At 40.0% G+C, this 15,968-nt stretch overlaps 1 long non-coding RNA gene across 1 annotated transcript; it reads right to left on the bottom strand.

The window, feature by feature from the left end:
- Positions 1-462: 462 nt before the first annotated feature.
- On the bottom strand, positions 463-12,208 carry LOC116764095. The gene is made up of 3 exons (XR_004352722.1): positions 11,760-12,208; positions 753-871; positions 463-539 (listed from the first exon to the last, which is right to left on the bottom strand). It is a non-coding gene; the product is annotated as an uncharacterized LOC116764095 (long non-coding RNA).
- Between the last annotated feature and the right edge of the window lie 3,760 nt (positions 12,209-15,968).

The raw sequence follows: 15,968 nt of genomic DNA, 5'->3' as shown, positions 1-15,968 counted from the left end.
AACACACTGACTGTTAAAACTTCTAAACATGAATAAGGAACAAGAACACTAAGGAAGCTTTAAGAGCTAACTCTGATAATCAAAACAAAGAATCAGAGATAATGAAGATAATCTCTCTCAGTAAATTCAAATCCCAGGTGAGTTACACAATCACAATAATAAAGCAAAGAAGAATGAACTATCTAGAAAACAGAACAATGGAGGCTATCACAGGACCCAGAAACATCCTGCAATTAAACAGAAACAAACATATAGAAAGCAGTAATCAATTTAAAAATGTATTTTTATATTATATATATGTATTTTAAAATATATATGTACTAGGATTCATTAAATGAATTTTAAAGCCATTCACTCATAAAGACTTCCACTCAGCAGCAAACCCACCAAAATAACTTACAGTATATAACCTGTCAGATTAGTAAACATTTAAAATAGAAAGATTTTCCATATTGCATTTACCTGTTTATAGCCTCTGTGATCTAAGGGTAGGATGTGCTGCATAGTCATCTTTAAGTTCCCAGCATCCAGTTCAGTGCCTGGTAGATTATTAAATGAATAAAAGTAGTTACTTAAAGATAGATAGACCTAACCCTATGCTGAAGAAAGGGGGGGGATGAAAAAAGGGGCGAGGAGGGGGAGCAGGGGTATTAGAAGGAAGAGGTGGAGAGGGGAGGGGGGAAAAAGAGAAAAGTGGAAAGTACATTCTGCACAAAAATGTAGATTTTTATCACTTAGCCAAATGTTCTTACCTTGATACAGTTTGATGAGTGAAATTTTAAGTCAGAGGAGGTGAGATTCAAGCTTGCCTCCACTACTTGCTCTCTGTTTGATCTTGGACAAAATTTTCTCTGAGCCTCTGTTACCTCAGCTGTAAAACAGTTTTAAGTAGAAGGAAACACTAAAATAGATTTGTCCCAGCTAGAGAAGGAAGTTCAATTTATATAACCATTGAAATCAAAGGAAAATATCTAAACATGTTTTTGCTGGAAGTTAAACTATTTTAAAACATTTTTGTAACAAAGTATAACAAAACAAATAGTAAAAGAAATGTTAACAGAACGTGCAAATGTGACAGATGTCAGGACAAAACCTTACTATTTCTACATATAAAGAATGAATGCAAATCTTTAAAATCAATAGCTAAATTACATTCAATAAGATTAAAAAGGATTGCAAATTTTATATAAGAAATTAACATCACATAAAAGTTACTGAATAAAAGTACCTTTCTGAAGGAATTAAAGAAATACAAATTAAAACATTAAGGTACATGATAGATTAATTGTACTAGTAGCTAATTAATGGCATCCCTGTATCCCTTAATGGCCTTTTGCCCCATCATTCCTTAGTCCCTTGACACACAGAGTCTGGACTTAGACATATGGTTTGCTATGGTCAATGGCACAAAAAGAAACTTGACACAAAAAGAGGCTTTAAAAAGTGCTCCTCGGGCTTCCCTGGTGGCGCAGTGGTTCAGAGTCCGCCTGCCGATGCAGGGGACACGGGTTCGTGCCCTGGTCCGGGAAGATCCCACATGCCGGGGAGCGGCTGGGCTGGTGAGCCATGGCCGCTGAGCCTGCGCGTCTGAAGCCTGTGCTCCGCCATGGGAGAGGCCACAGCAGTGAGAAGCCCGCGTACCGCAAAACAACAACAACAACTACACATATTAACACAACATTGTAATTCAGCCATATTTCAATAAAAAATAAATTAAAAAAAAAAAAAAGTGCTCCTCTTCTAGACCACTGCCATCACCGGTAGATTAGGTCCAGGCTGGTCTGCTGCAGGATGTGGGAGATAATGGGAAGGACTCTGGAACCTTCCCATCGAGGGTCCTCTAGATTAGCCAGTCCCCAGGCAGCCAGCCGTTTGACCACAGATGCTTGAGTGAGCCCAGCCAGGATCAGTGTTCAAACTGGCCTATGAACTGTAGTGTCATGAAAATTAGTAAATGGTTGGGTTACTTTTTGGCTTTGACCTTTAAAAAACTGATTGAGGGATAATTGACATACAATAAACTGCACTCTGAAGTATACGATTTGATGTTTTAACATGTGTATATACCCATGAAAGCATCACCACAATCAAAATAATGAACATGTCCATCACCTGCAAAAGTGTCCTCTTGCCCCTTCGTAGTCTCTCCCTCCTACCCCTCCCTGCACCTCACCCTCACCCGCCACAGCCTATGCCTGTCCCTGCTTTCTGATCTGCTTTCTATCGCTATAGATTAGTTTGCATTTTCTGGATTTTTATATAAACGGAATCATCCATACAGTATGTAATTTTTGTCTGGTTTCTTTTACTCAGCATAATTATTTGGACATTTATCCAACATGTGTGTATCAATATTTCATTCATTTTTATTAACTAACACTTTTTTTACAGGAAGCTGTAGTTTTACAGAAAACTTGAACAGAAACTACAGAGTTTCCATATACCCCCCTCTTCTCTTCTACGTCTGCAGTTTCCCTTATTATTAGCATCTTGCATTAGTGTGGTACATTTGATGTACAATTGATGAACCAATATTGATACATTATTAACTATAGTCCCTGGTTTACATTAAGGTTCACTCTTTGCGTTGTACAGTTCTAAGGGTTTTGACAAATGCACAGTCATGTGTCCACCTTTATAGTGTCATAATGGAATTGTTTCACTTTCTCGCAAATACCCTGTGCTTCACATATTCATCCCTCCATCCCCCTGAACCCCTGGCAACCACTGATCTTTTTACTGTCTCCATAGCTTTGCCTTTTCCAAAATGTCATATAGTTGGAATAATACAGTATAAATCTTTTCAGACTGGCTTCTTTCATTTAGTAATATGCACTTAAGTTTCCCTTAGGTCTTTCTGTGGCTTAATAGATCTTTTCAGTGCCAAATAATATTCCATTGTCTGCATGTACCAGAGTTTTATCCATTTACCTACTGAAAGACATCTTAGTTGCTTCCAAGTTTTGGCAATTTTAAGGCTACTGTAAACCATCACGTGCAGGTTTTTGTGTGGACATAAGTATTCAACTCCTTTTGGTAAATACCAAGGAGTGTGATGGTTGGATTTTATGGTAAGACTCTATTTGGCTTTGCAAGACACTGCCAGACTGTCTTCTATTTTGGAAGGCTGTACCATTCTGCATTCCCACCAGCAATGAATGAGAGTTACTTGTTGCTCCATGTCCTTGCTAATGTTTAGAGTTGTCGGTGTTTTGGATATAAGTCATTCTAATATGATTACAGTGGTATCCCAGTGTTTAGTTAATTCCTTTCTATCATGGAGTAGTATTCCACTCTATGAATATACACCACTGTTGATAACTGAACATGTTTTATTTTTTCCAGTTTTGTACTGTTATAAATAAAACTGCTGTGAACAGTCATGTACAAATTTTTGTAATGATATAGTTTTCTTTTCTCTTGGGTAAACACCTAGGAGCAGATGGCTGGATCATATGGAAGGTGTATATTGTCTATGTTCAACCATGTAAGAAACTGCCAAACTATTTCAGAAAGTGCTTGCACCATCGTACGTTACATTCAGCAGCGTCTGAGGTTCTAGTTCTTTCACATCCTTGCCAGCACTTGCTATGTTCAGTCTGTTTAATTTTTGTGATTCTAGTATGTAGGTAGTGGTATTTCATTGCAGTTTTAATTTGCACATCGCTTTTTTTTTTTTTTTGTGGTACGCGGGCCTCTCACTGTTGTGGCCTCTCCCGTTGCGGAGCACAGGCTCCGGATGCGCAGGCTCAGCAGCCATGGCTCACGGGCCCAGCTGCTCCGCGGCATGTGGGATCCTCCCGGACCGGGGCACGAACCCGTGTCCCCTGCATCGGCAGGCAGACTCTCAACCACTGCGCCACCAGGGAAGCCCTGCACATCCCTTTTGAATAATGATATTGAGTATCTTTTCAGTGCTTTTTTGCCACCCATTATCTTTCTGGTGAAGTTGATGCTGGCTAGGGGGTCAGCTAGGGGGTCTCAGTTCTCTACCCATGGGTCTCTCCATGCTGTCTCTCCACATTGGCTACTTTGGGCTTCCTCATAGCATTCTGGCATGGTCCCAAATGTGAGTGTCCCAGATGAAGAGAGAAAGCAAGGCAGAAACTGCATCCTTTTCGTGACCTAGCCTCAGAAGTCACATAGCATCTTTTTGACTGTACTTGATGTACCAAGGCCAGAGCCCGTGTGAGAAGTTACAGAGCAAAGGACATACAGGGAAGCCATTAATTGGGCTTTTAATGCAATTAATCTATCATGTACCTTTACGATACTTTTTTAAAAAATAAATTTATTTTTATTTTTTTATTTTTGGCTGCATTGGGTCTTTGTTGCTGCGCGTGGGCTTTCTCTAGTTGTGGTGAGCGGGGGCTACTCTTTGTTGCGGTGCAAGGGCTTCTTATTGTGGTGGCTTCTCTTGTTGCGGAGCACAGGCTCTAGGCACGTAGGCTTCAGTAGTTGTGGCTTGTGGGCTCTAGAGCGCAGGCTCAGTAGTTGTGGCACACGGGCTTAGTTGCTCCACAGCATGTGGGATCTTCCCGGACGAGGGCTCGAACCCGTGTCCCCTGAATTGGCAGGCAGATTCTTAACCACTGCGCCACCAGGGAAGCCCTGGTTTTGTTTTTGAAAGTAGCCATCCTCATGAGTGTGAAGCTGTACATCACTGTGGTTTTGATTTGCATTTCCCTGATGATGTGTGATATTGAGCATCTTTTATGTGCTTGTTAGCCATTTGCATATCATCTTTGGAGAAAGGTCTGTTCAAGTCCTTTGCTCATTTTAAAAATCAGCAAATAAATCATTATTTGCTGTTGAGTTGTAACAGTGTTTTTTTTGTTTTGTTTTGTTTATTTATTTATTTATTTATGGCTGCATTGCGTCTTCGTTGCTGTGCGCGGGCTTCCTCTAGTTGCGGTGAGCAGGGGCTATTCTTCATTGTGGTGCATGGGCTTCTCATTGCAGTGGCTTCTCTTGTTGCAGGGCACGGGCTCTAGGCACACAAGCTTCAGTAGTTGCAGCACACGGGCTCAGTAGTTGTGGCTCGTGGGCTCTAGAGAGCAGACTCAGTAGTTGAAGCGCACAGGCTTAGTTGCTCCACGGCATATGGGATCTTCCCAGACCAGGAATTGAACCCGTGTCCCCTGCCTTGGCAGGCGGATTCTTAAGCCCTGTGCCACCAGGGAAGTCCTGAAAAAAATAATCTGTGTCCTAAACAATAAATATTCCATCAGCTAGTTTGTGTGTAATTAGAACAATGATGCCCAAACTTTGGGATTTTATAGGCAAGGAAAATTCCAAAAAAAAAAAAAAAATTGGAAATCAAAATATGGTACCAGCATTTTATTTTGCTCAATAAAGATATTAACAAATAATCTAGGATTCAGGTCAAGATGGCAGAGTAGGAAGACCCTGAGCTCACCTCCTCCCATGTAAGTTTGGCACACCAAAATCACAACTATTTGCAGAACAACTACGGATGAGAACCACACGAAGAATAGCAGAAAAGAGCTACAACTAAAGATATAAAGAAAGAACCACAAAGGGCTTCCCTGGTGGCGCAGTGGTTGAGAGTCCGCCTGCCGATGCAGGGGACACGGGTTCGTGCCCCGGTCTGAGAGGATCCCACATGCTGTGGAGCGGCTGGGCCCGTGAGCCATGGCCGCTAAGCCTGCGCGTCCAGAGCCTGTGCTCCGCAATAGGAGTGGCCACAACAGTGAGAGGCCCGCATACCGCAAAAAAAAAAAAAAAAAAAAAAAAAGAAAGAAAGAACCACAATGAGACAGGTAGGAGAGGCAGAGTCGCGATGTAGTCAAGACCCACACCCCAGGGTAGGCAACCCATAAACGGGAGGATAATCACAATTGTACAGGTTCTCTCCAACGAGCAAGGGGTCTGAGTCCCACATTGGGGTCCCCAGCCTGGGGGTCCTGCACCAGGAAGACGAGCCCCCAGAACGTTTGGCTTTGAAGGCCAGCAGGGATTACTTTTGGGAGAACAGAGGGCTGTGGGAAATAAGAGTCTCCACTCTTTTTTTTTTTTTTCTCGGTACGCGGGCCTCTCACTGTTGTGGCCTCTCCCGTTGCGGAGCACAGGCTCCGGACGCGCAGGCTCAGCAGCCATGACTCACGGGCCCAGACGGTCCGTGGCATGTGGAATCTTCCCAGACCGGGGCACAAACCCGTGTCCCCTACATTGGCAGGCGGACTCTCAACCACTGCGCCACCAGGGAAGCCCCTAGAGTCTCCACTCTTAACAGGCACACACAAAACCTCACATGCTCAAGGACTCAGGGTAGAAGTAGTAATTTGAAAGGAGCCTGGGTTGGACCCACTTGTGGATCTTGGAGAGCCTCCTGGAGAGGCAGGAGACAACTGGGACTCACCCTGGGGACATAGATGCTGGCAGCAGCCATTTCTGGGATCTCATCCCAACATGAGGACACTGTACTGGCAAGTGCCATTTTGGAATCCTCCCTCTAGCTGATGAGCTCTGGGACCTGGTCTCGCTCGCCAGCCATTTGGCACTAGTACTAGGACACCCCAGGCCAGGCATCTAGCTGGGTGGGACACGGCCATACCCACCAGCAGGTTGGCTGCTGAGAGTCACCTGAATCTGCAGTCTCCCTGAGACCTGGCCTTGCCCACCAGAGGGCCCAGGACCTGTCCCCACTCACCAGTGGGCCAGCACTAGCCCTGGGACCAGCCTCACCCACCAGTGGGGTTACATGAGCCCTGGGGCCACAGTGGCCCCATAGCCAGCCATGTCAAGACCTGGCCCACCTACCCAGCAGGCCAATACCAGCTCCAAGACACCATGGATCCCACAGCCATCATTGCCAGGAACCAGCCTCACCCACCAGCAGGCTGACACTAGCTCCAGGACCCCCGACCCTACAGCCAGCTAACCTGGGATCCAGCTTGCCAACCAGTGACCCAGCACTAGCCCAAGCACCCCCGTCCCTCCCACGAGCTCTGTAGCCAGCTGCCTTGTGACATCGCCCTGCTCCACCAGTGGGCTGGCACCAAGACCAGGACTCCCTTGGCCATGCAGCCAGTCATGCCAGGACCCAATCCTGCCCACCAGAGCCTGGCAGCCTCTGCACTAGGCAGGGCCTGACCACCAGCTGGACCAGAGGCCAACCACACCTACCAGCACACCCACAGTACCCTCTGACACAACAGGACTCAGGCAGCTCACATAGAGGGAACTCCTAGAGCATATAGCTCTGGTGACCACAAGGGAGTGTGCTGCTGAGCCCCACAGGGTGTTTCCTACATAAGACCACTTCTCCAAGACTGGAAAATGCAACCAACCTACCAAATACATAGAAATAAAAACAGTGAATCAGGCAAAATGAGGCAACAGAGGAATATTCTAACAAACATTTAGAGAAGAGTTAACACCTATTTTTCTCAAACTATTCCAAAGCAGAGGAAGGAATGCTTCTGAAATCATTCTATGAGGCCAGCATCATCCTGATACCAAAACCAGGTAAAGATATCACACACAAACACAAATTACAGGCAAATATCACTGATGAACATAGATGTAAAAATCCTCATCAAAATGAATTCAATAGTATATTAAAAAGATCATACACCATGATCAAGTGGGATTTATTCCAAGGATGCAAAGATGGTTCAGTATTCACAAATCAAACGATACATCACATTAACAAAATGAAGAATAAAAATCATATGATCATCTCAATAGGTACAGAAAAAGGTTTTGTAAAAACTCAAGATCGATTTATGACAAAAACTCTTAACAAAGTGGGTATAGAGGAAATGTATCTCAACATAATAAAGACCATATATGACAAGCCCACAGTGAACATCATACTAAACAGTGAAAAACTGAAAGCATTTGCTCTAAGATCAAGAACAAGACAAGGATGTCCACTCTTGTCACTTTTTTTTTTTTTTTTTGGCAGTACGCGGGCCTCTCACTGTTATGGCCTCTCCCATTGCGGAGCACAGGCTCTGGATGCACAGGCTCAGCAGCCATGGCTCACGGGCCCAGCCGCTCCACGGCATGTGGGATCCTCCCGGACCGGGGCATGGACCCACGTCCCCTGCATCGGCAGGCGGACTTCCAACCACTGCGCCACAAGGGAAGCCTCATCTTGCCACTTTTTATTCAACATAGTATTGGCAGTCCTAGCCATAGCAATCAGATAAGAAAAAGAAATAAAAGGAATCCAAATTGGAAGGGGAGAAGTAAAACGGTCATTGCACATGACATATAAAATCCTAAAGATGCCACAAAAAAACTACTAGAACTCATCAATAAATTCAGTAAAGTGCTCTCCTCTCTTCTTGTGGGTAGAGTTACAATTTCATGGTAACTTATCTTCACTAGCACAGTGAAATGGGAAAGTCTGGGGCCAAATAGACATGTGTTTGAATCCCAGATCAGCCAGTTCTAAGCTTTGTGGTCTTGGGTAATTCATTCAGCCTCTTTAGATGGATCTCAGCTTTTTCATCGGCTACACTTACTTCATAGTGTTGTTATGAAGATTAAATAAAATACACATAAATTTTAGTTAAATTTAAACGATTTAAATTTAATTAAATAGCATATACAAATTACCTACCAGTGGCAATAGGCTCCTCCTGTAAAGGTTGGTTAGGTTCCTCCCCAGCAAAGAGCTTTGCAGAGCAAGGCCTATGTCACTGATAAAAGTTGCTACTGTTACCATTATAATTATAATAATAACAATTACTATCAAGTATTAAGTATCAGGACAATGGGGAACCTCTCAAATTATTCTTCACAAAACAAGAATGATCTGCTTAAAGGTAATTCCTCCATCCTCAGTTATCCCAAGAGGCAACTGGAAAGTTCTCTCACTAAATAAGAAATACTAGTTTTAATAAATATTAGTTCTAAAATATTAGTACTAAAACTAATAAATATTAGTTCTCTTTCATAGTAAAAACTGGCAAGAAGCGGCAATTCATAATATCTACCATCATATACTTCTTGCTTCTATTTCCTCTATTTCCACTTTAAAAATATATTTGTTTAATTTGAATAAGACCATGAGGACAAGGACTCTTAGTTCTTCCAAGTTCTACTTAATGATAATACTTTTACTTGACTCATAATTGATCATTTGTTAGTCCTTAATTAGTAACTCAGCTTTAAATCGGGGGAAATGATCTCAATATAGGGAGCACCACAAGTTGTATAGGTTCTAGTCACTGATGTTAGTCATGTCCTTATCTACTCCTTATAACCAAGAATGAAAAATTGTGGAACTAAATCTTCAACAGAAGTGAATTTGATTTGTTGGACTATTTTAACAAGAGTAGTAGTCATCTTTGGTTACTTGCTAAATATAAAAAAGTATAGTCTTATAGAAGGGGAAACAAAACAGAAGTAAAACCTACTCTCTGAAATTTACACTTGTAACTAAGGCAAACTTTACCAAGCAAAGTCATAATCGAATACATGAAATATTTTGTTAGCTATCTTGGACAAATATCTTCATATTTTCTAGGAATGAGAGATTTTTTGTACACAGTTCATCACACAGAGTCACAGAATATGCATACCCTGATTTTCTGATATGGAGCCTTCCTAATGAACACTTTATTATTGTAGGGGAGGAATAATATCTTTCTCCTCTACCCTTTTAAGTTCTCGACTGAGACCCCTGTAACAAAAGGCATATTAACAAGAAAGAAGCACACAAATTCATATAATGTAAGTTTTTTTTTTTTATAAATTTATTTTCTTTTATTTATTTTTGGCTGAGTTGGGTCTTTGTTACTGTGCGCGGGCTTTCTCTAGTTGCAGCAAGAGGGGGCTACTCTTTGTTGTGGTGCGCTGGCTTCTCATTGCGGTGGCTTCTCTTGTTGCGGAGCACGGGCTCTACGCGTGCAGGCTTCATTAGTTGTGGTTCACAGGCTCTTGAGCACAGGCTCAGTAGTTGTGGCGTATGGGCTTAGCTGCTCCGTGGCACATGGGATCTTCTCAGACCAGGGCTCGAACCCATGTCCCCTGCATTGGCAGGTGGATTCTTAACCACTGCGCCACCAGGGAAGCCCTTATATAATGTAAGTTTTATCACAAGGGCCTTCATAGGGGAATGAGAACCCGAAGAAACGGGTTTTTATGCTAAGTTTGCTGAAGAATGGAAAGAAATAATAGGACAAAGGGTATGAGGTAAGTGTAGGAAACTGGAGAAACTTAGCAAGGCTAATATCTATTCAGAGTCCTCTCTGTGTCCCTTTGTCTTCAGAGATAAAGATGCTCCTTCCCTCCTGGTATGGGGAGGGCATAAATCTCTCACAAGAGGGTTTTATGACCTGCTTCAGGGAAGGTCAGAACATCCTTACTGCATGTGCCATTTCTCAAATTCCTTCAGCTTAAAATGTTCAATATGCCAAGGTGCCATATTTTGGGGTAACATGTCCTGAACCCCATAATTACCATTATTAGTTCTCTTCATAGAAGTACCTATGTTATTTGAGTCTACGAACGCTTTGTCAAAACAAGTAGTGGATTTGCTTTGGGGGGTGTTTATAATTTCCAACCAGGGTCAGCAAACTTTTATCCCAGGTCAAATCCAGCCCAATACATGTTTCTGTAAATGAAGTTTTATTTGAATACATCCACTTGCGCTTGTTTATATCTGTGGCTCCTTGCCACAATAGAAGAGTTGAGAGACAGAGACCATTTGGTCCTCAAAGCCTAAAATATTTACTCTCTGGACCTTTACAAAGTTTGTCAACCTAGACCTACAAATAAAGAGCAATAACTAAATATGTTAAGGGATTATTATTTTTAAGAAGTTATCACTCTGGGCTTCCCTGGTGGCGCAGTGGTTAAGTATCCGTCTGCCAATACAGGGGACACAGGTTCGAGCCCTGGTCTGGGAAGATCCCACATGCCACGGAGCAACTAAGTCCGTGCGCCACAACTACTGAGCTCTAGAGACTCCGCCACAACTACTGAGCATGTGTGCCACAACTACTGAAGCCCGCACTCCTAGAGTCCGTGCTCCACAACAAAAGAAGCCACCGCAATGAGAAGCCTGCGCACCGCAACAAGGAGTAGCCCCCGCTCGCCACAACTAGAGAAAGCCTGCGCGCAGTAACAAAGACCCAACGCAGCCAAAAATAAAAAAATAAAATAAATTGAAAAAGTTATCACTCCAAAAGCCTCTAAGGATGCAACCCTAAGCCTATATACCTTTGTACCAGAAAAGCAATAGTCTTGCTTTAAAAAGTAGAATTCTACTTTCCTAAGCTTGAGGAAACACCAAAATGAAAGTCAAAATTAAAATGGAGGCACTCTACTCCTTATACGTAGTAAATGAAATTGTTTTTGGTTTGGGGAATGTTGCATTAGTGAGGATGCCATGCAAAAGAGAGCGTTCTAAAAGGTTACAAAACTGTGGCTCTTGAGGAAATCAACTATGGGCATCTTCTATAGCTGGATTTCAATAAAAATTTTAATTACTCTTACAAAATTTTAACTTTATGTTTTATTAGTAAGCCTTCCTGATTGTTGGGAGAGGGTAGCAGATGGGATTATATAATAAAGTGGACTTGATCAATTTATATCCATCAACATCATATAATTCAGTCCATTTAAATAGATTACTTGGCAAAATTTCCTGATCATCCAACCCCATCAGCACAGCAGCTGCTCAAGAAAACCATTAAGTAATCAAATAAAAAATACATTCATATATACAGATAACTACTAAATAAATACATAAATAGTAAATCCCTGGTGTTACTTACCCTAAGCAGGTCACATAGAGGAGCGCATGTGAAAAGTAACTCGGTATAAAATTTGGACTATTCTTCTCTTGTGAATTTTATCTCAAGTTCATATCTTTGGAAATATGTTAAAGTGAAAATTATTAAATATAAAACAGATCTGAAAGAATATTATAGCAAATACCCATAAACCCAAATTTACATTAACACATTCTTATTCTTTTTATTATTTTTTTCTTTTAGTCAGATTCATGACATATAAAATACATACTTAACCACTCTTAGGTGTATGATTGGATGAGTTTTGACAAATGTCTAGTTATGTAACCACCACCACAATCATGGTATGGAACAGTTCCATAGCCTCCAAAATTCCCTCATGTCCTTCCCACCAGCCCCTGGCAACAACTCATCTGCTGTCACTAAATTTTGCCTTTTCTCAAATTGCAGATAAATGAAATCATACAGTATGATGTTTTTTGTGTCTGTCTTCTTTCACTTAACATAATGCTTCTGAGATTCACCCATGTTGTTGCATGAATTAGTAGTTTGTTCCTTTTATTGCTAATTAGCATTCATTGTATGTATGTGGTTTATCCTTTCACCAATGATGAACTTTTGAGGTGTTTCCAGTTTGGGACCATAATAAAGCTTTTATGAACATTCATGTAGATTTTTGTGTGGACATGTTTTCATTTCTCTTGGGTATATACTGAGGAGTGGAATTGCTGGGTCATAAGGTTAGTATAATGTTTAAGTTTATAAGAACTTGCCAAACTGTCTTCTGAAACGGTTGGACTTTTACCTACCCATGAGCAATATGTGAGCCTTCCACTTACTCCACATTCTCGCTGACTTTTGGCAATGCCAGTCTTTGTAACTATAGTCATTCTAGTGAGTTGTAGCAGTATTACAATTTGCACTTCCTTAATGACTAGTAACTTGGAGCATTGGTGCTTATGTGCTATTTGTATGTTTTCCTTGGTAAAATCCTCAATTTTTCAATATTTACGTATTTTAAAAATATATTATAAACACCACTCCTTAATCAGAGATGTTTTGCCTTAGGCTTGCCTTTCCATTTTCTTAACAGTGTCTCTCTGTGAAAGAACAGAAGTTATTCTTATCTGAGCTTTGCCTAACCCAAGTTCCTCCAATGTTTTCATCTAGAAACTTTAGTTTTAGCTCTCACAGTTAAGTCCGTGATTCAAGTTAATTTTTGTGTGACATAAGGGGATAAAAGTTGATTTTAAAAAATATATAGGTATGTGTTTATTCCAGAACTATTTGTGGAAGCGACTTTCCTTTCTCCAATCAAATTACTGTCAGCTTTGTGAAAAATCAAGTGACCATATAGGTGTTACATAGTTACAGTGTCTAGTTTTGGACTATTGTGTTCCATAGATTATATATATATATACACACACACATATGTATATATATATATATATATATATACACACACGTGTATATGTGTGTGTATATATATATATATATATATATATATATACATACACTGATTCCAAAAGCACATTATCTTAATTACTGTAGCTTTAGAGTAATTCTTGCAATCAGGCATTATAAATCCTCCAATTTAATCCTTTATCAAAGTTGTTTTGACTACTTGAGATCCAATTGCATTTAGATATAAATTTTAGAATCAGCTTGTTAAATTCTACCCAAAAAATGGCTAAGCATTTTGATTAGGGTTTCATTTAATCTATAAATCAATTTGGCTTTGACATCTTAACCATATTAAAACTTTCACCCAATAATGTGGTATCTCTCCGTTTATTTAGGTCTTCTCTCAAAATGGTTTGTAGTTTTCTGCGTTCAGGCCTTGCACATACTTCATGAAATTTATCTCCAAGTATTTCATGGTTTTTGATGCTATGGCATTATTTTTTCATTTCAATTTTCAATTGTTTGTTCCTAGTATATATAGAAATATATTTTGGAACATTGACATTGTATCCTGTGACCTTGCTAAGCTTGAGTTGTAGTATCTTACTTATAGCTTATCATTTTCTACTTACATCATCTGCAAATAGTTTTATGTATCTTTCTTTCCAATTTGTATGTTTTGTTTTGCCTTTTTTTATTTTTTTTTAGTCTTGTTGCACTGGCTAAAATCTCCAGTCAGTATTGAATACAAGTGGTGAGATCAGACGTTCTTGCCTTGTTTGGTGTATTAGAGGGAAAGTATTTAGTCTTTTACCATTAACTATGGTATTAGGTTTAGGTATTACATAGTTACCCTCTATCAGGCTGAGCAAGTTCCCTTTTATTCGTAGGTTGCTGAGAATTTCTACCAGGAATGGGTCTTGAATTTTGTCAAATGCTTTTTCTGAATGTAATGAGATACGGTTTTTCTTTTTTCACTCCCAGGGTGGAATTACACTAACTTTCAAATGTTTCCTCTACGCCATCAATTTCATGGGCATAAAATATTTCATAGTATTCCCTTTTTTTTTTAATGTCTGTAGGACCCATGCTGGTATCTCCCCTTTTGTTTCCTTTTTAAAAATTCTTTATTGGAGCATAGTTGATTTCCCCTTTCATTTCTGATAATTTCTGTTTTTTTTCCTGATCAGTCTGGTTAGAAGTTTATCAATTTCATCAATATTTTCAAAGAGCCAGCTTCTGATTTTTCTTTTTTTGTTTCCTATTTCACTGATTTCTGTTCTTATTCTTCTTTTCTTGCACTTGTAGTTACTTAATTTGGAAAGTAAAAGTTAATTAGCTAGAGACCCTACATTCTTTCTAATACGTGTTTCAAGCTATAAATTTCCCTCTAAATACTGTCTTAGCTGTAGCCCACAAATTTTGATATGTTGTGATTTTCATTTTAATTCTAGCCAAGATATTTTCTAATTTCCCTTACAATTTATTTTTAGGCATATTGATTATTTAAATGTGTTGTTCTTATTTTTCTTTTATCGATGTCTAGGTTAATTCCATTGTGGTCAGAAAATATATGTCTTGTATGATTTCAATGCCCCTTAAGTTTAGTGAGACTTGTAAGAAGCAGGTGTACCTTTTCCTTGCTCACTTTCCTCTTCTGCTGGTTGGATACAGATAGCAAGGCCCTGGGTGATGATATAGCCACAAGATGGAAGAAGTCTTAGATTTGAATCACTACATGGAAGAAAGAAGCCACTTACCTGGAACACTCAACTTGGTCTATACATGAGCAAGAAATAACCTATTTTTTGAACCATTACAGGTTTGGTTCTGTTTGTTGTATCAGTTTAGCTTACCCTGATTAAAATGCTGCCTATTTTTTGAAGGCTCCCCTTTACCTCCCACTTCCCTGAGTTTTTCACAAAACACATAATCTATATTTCAGTTCATACTATCTAAAGCATACCCATCACATCTACTCAATATTTTCATGTCTTCCATTAACAAACAAAACCTTCACATAAATAAAAATAAATATATAGGAAGTTTACTGCACCAGCCAAGTTTCTTTTTTTAAAATAAATTTTTATTGAAGTATAGCATGTACACAGAACTGTGTGCCAAGAAATATACTACCTATATATACATTATATATAATTCATATATCTGCAGAAATTTATAAAGCTGTCTACAACTGGGGCATTTTCTTCCATTCCAATATCTTCTTTCTTACTTGCTATTTTTGGGGCCCTAGTAATCAAAAAAGTCAAGAAAAACAAGTGAAAAAAAAGGCGGCCAGAGTGTATCACAGAGAGGCTCTTCCAAGAAGTCTGAACTCAAGGCTAGAAAGCCGAAGTTGGTCCTTTACAATCACCTATATGCTCCTCAGTTCCTCTGCCACACTCCTACAGTGCTACCTTTTCCCATTTTTTTTAATGGAAAGAGGATATAATATAGGTAGGGAAGAATGTAAAGAGAGAAGCTACATCACCTCCTTTCCTAGAATAAATACCAGGCTCCAGCGCTGCTGCTGGCCCATGTGGCATCCTTGATAAATTTTTTTAAAAAACTCTCTAAAAAGGACTCCTTTCTCAAGTCACCTTACTTCCCACCTGACAGATATTTGTTGTAATATAACTATATTAATTTTATTCGTAAGAACACCTTCCTGTCACTTGCTAGAAAGTTGTATAGAAGAGCACCCAATGTCTGTGATGTGAATAGCATCTTCTGGACGTGGCACTGTTCTTTTCTGTCCAGTCCGCATGCTACACTTGGCCTCAGGCTGTAGGCCAAGTTTGTAGATTTGATTTTTTTTTTTTTAAA

This window comes from Phocoena sinus, chromosome 13 (genome assembly GCF_008692025.1).
Source record: "Phocoena sinus isolate mPhoSin1 chromosome 13, mPhoSin1.pri, whole genome shotgun sequence".
Taxonomy (NCBI): Eukaryota; Metazoa; Chordata; class Mammalia; order Artiodactyla; family Phocoenidae; genus Phocoena; species Phocoena sinus.
The sequence above is the reverse complement of the archived record's forward strand: the minus strand, read 5'-3'. Positions and strand labels throughout refer to the sequence as shown.